At 45.9% G+C, this 2,109-nt stretch overlaps 1 long non-coding RNA gene across 1 annotated transcript; it reads left to right on the top strand.

Annotated features, from left to right (window-relative positions):
* Window positions 1-244: 244 nt before the first annotated feature.
* Window positions 245-638, top strand: LOC132538288 (uncharacterized). Its single transcript, XR_009549688.1, has 3 exons — window positions 245-317; window positions 424-451; window positions 541-638. It is a non-coding gene; the product is annotated as an uncharacterized LOC132538288 (long non-coding RNA).
* Window positions 639-2,109: the final 1,471 nt, after the last annotated feature.

The raw sequence follows: 2,109 nt of genomic DNA, 5'->3' as shown, positions 1-2,109 counted from the left end.
GGAGTCTGGTTGAGTTGGGTCTTGCGCTAGAGGACCTGTGGAATCCATGAAAACCCTGGTTCAGTTGACTGTCCCTGCCCTCTGTCCCCTCAGTCCCTCTGTTTCCTTGCCTGCAGATCCCCCTTGCCCTGCACCCTAGATCTCTGGATGAAGGCTAGGAGTGCAGGGCCACTCTGCCAACAGCAGGTGGAAACTCTGCAAAGTCAGTGCACAGTCACTGTCTCTTGTTTCCTCGGGTGGTGGTGACAAGCCGAGAGAGGAGCGTGGGAGGCTGACTGCAACTAAAGGGAAGTTCAGCTCCTTGTCAGACAAGTCAGGTAAGGGGGGTGGGGTGATGAGGAGGACATGGGACGGGTGTGGGCTCCACAGTGTGGGGGCACTGTTAAGATTAATAGTTTGTGACCTTTTTTGTTTCTATCCCAGCATTCTGGACATGTACTTGCCTGTGTATGTGTGTGTGTATGTGTGTGTATACACATGCAGGGGAGGCTGAGCTCTTTCTGGGAGAAAGGAAGAAGCAAATAGGAAACTTTTGAAAAGCTTCCTCTAAGCAGAGGGCTCGAACCGGTATCCTTACACTGGTCCTCACACTTTGCGGCATGTGCGCTTAACCCAGGGCACTACCACCCACCCCCCCCTGCTGCCCTCCCCCCATTCTAGACTCTTCCGGAATAAAGAACAAGGAATTTTCACTTAATGAGAGTTTCCTTTTTTTTAATTTATAAAAAGGAAATACTGACAAAACCATAGGGTAAGAGGGGTACAACTCCACACAATTCCTACCACCAGAACTTTGTATCCCATCCCCTCCCCTGATAGCTTCCCTATTCTTTATCCTTCTGGGAGTATGGACCCAGGGTCATTATGGGATGCAAAAGGTGGAAGGTCTGGCTTTTGTAATTGCTTCCCTGATGAACATGGGTGTTGACAGGTCAATCCATACTCCCAGCCTGTCTCTCTTAATGAGAGTTTTCTAAGTTCCATAGGTTTTGCCTAACTGATTCTGTATTCTTTATCTCACAGTGACATTTTAAAGGCATGTAAACTTAAAATCAAAAAGTTGATGTCACTCAGGCAGGTTCATGCAATTGTTAAATAACAAATCTAGAACCCATGCTCCAGTCTATTTATCTCTGCTTTCACTCCATTTTTTTTCCCCAGATATTAGTCCTTATAGGTTGCCTCAATGGAGCAACTGGGGAGATAGTATAATAGGAACAGGACTTGGTATCCATCAAACCCAGTGATCCCAGACATCACATGAACCAGAATGATATTTAGGGTTCTTTCTGTAACTTCCACAAAAATAAATAATTTTAGGTGGTCTTTAAAAATAAAAAAAAGCTTCCTCTTATACATCAGCAGGGGGGTAGTAGAGTACATCTGAGTTTGTTTGTCTGTTCTGATAACTTAAAGGCACTGATGTGCTCACATGTTTAACAGTAGCAGTACACTGGGAATAATGGTGATGGTAAGACCTGGTGGTAACAATGGGATTGGTGTTGGGGGTAGACTGAGGGTATCTTCATGGCTGCCCTTTTCACACGCTATGGTTCAGGCTTGAACACCAGGAATGGGGATGGTGGTGAGAGTGGTCTCTATCTCTCAGTACTTGGTATTCAGTCAGAAACCTGTTCTGGACTATCCAATTCAGGCAATACCAGAATTTTCCTCCAGAAAGCAGTTGGCTTCTTTACAGTTCTTTTTCTTTTTTGCTACCAGGGCTATGGCTGGGGCTCAGTGATAGCACAATGAATCCACCATTCCTGACAACGTTTTTTTATAGATACAGAGAAATTGAGAAGGAAGGGAGAGATATCAGTAGAGAAAGAGAGACACCCGCAGCACTGCTTCACCCCTCATGAAGCTTCCTTCCTGCAGGTGGGTGGCCAGGGACTTGAAATTGGTTCCTTGAACACTGTAGTGTATGTGCTTTACTGGGTGTGCTGCTGCTCAGCCTCAAGCAGTTCACTTCTGCTGTAAACTGGGAGCAAAGCATTGTTTGTTATTGACACTCATTCTCCCATTTAGGTGGCATCTCATCTATAGCAGAAGGGTCAACCTGAACCAACTGCTTTAGTTGGGTCTTCCTAGATCTCTGTGAGAGGG

Source organism: Erinaceus europaeus, chromosome 4 (genome assembly GCF_950295315.1).
Source record: "Erinaceus europaeus chromosome 4, mEriEur2.1, whole genome shotgun sequence".
In the NCBI taxonomy this organism is placed as follows: Eukaryota; Metazoa; Chordata; class Mammalia; order Eulipotyphla; family Erinaceidae; genus Erinaceus; species Erinaceus europaeus.
This window is presented reverse-complemented; position numbering and strand designations above follow the sequence as displayed.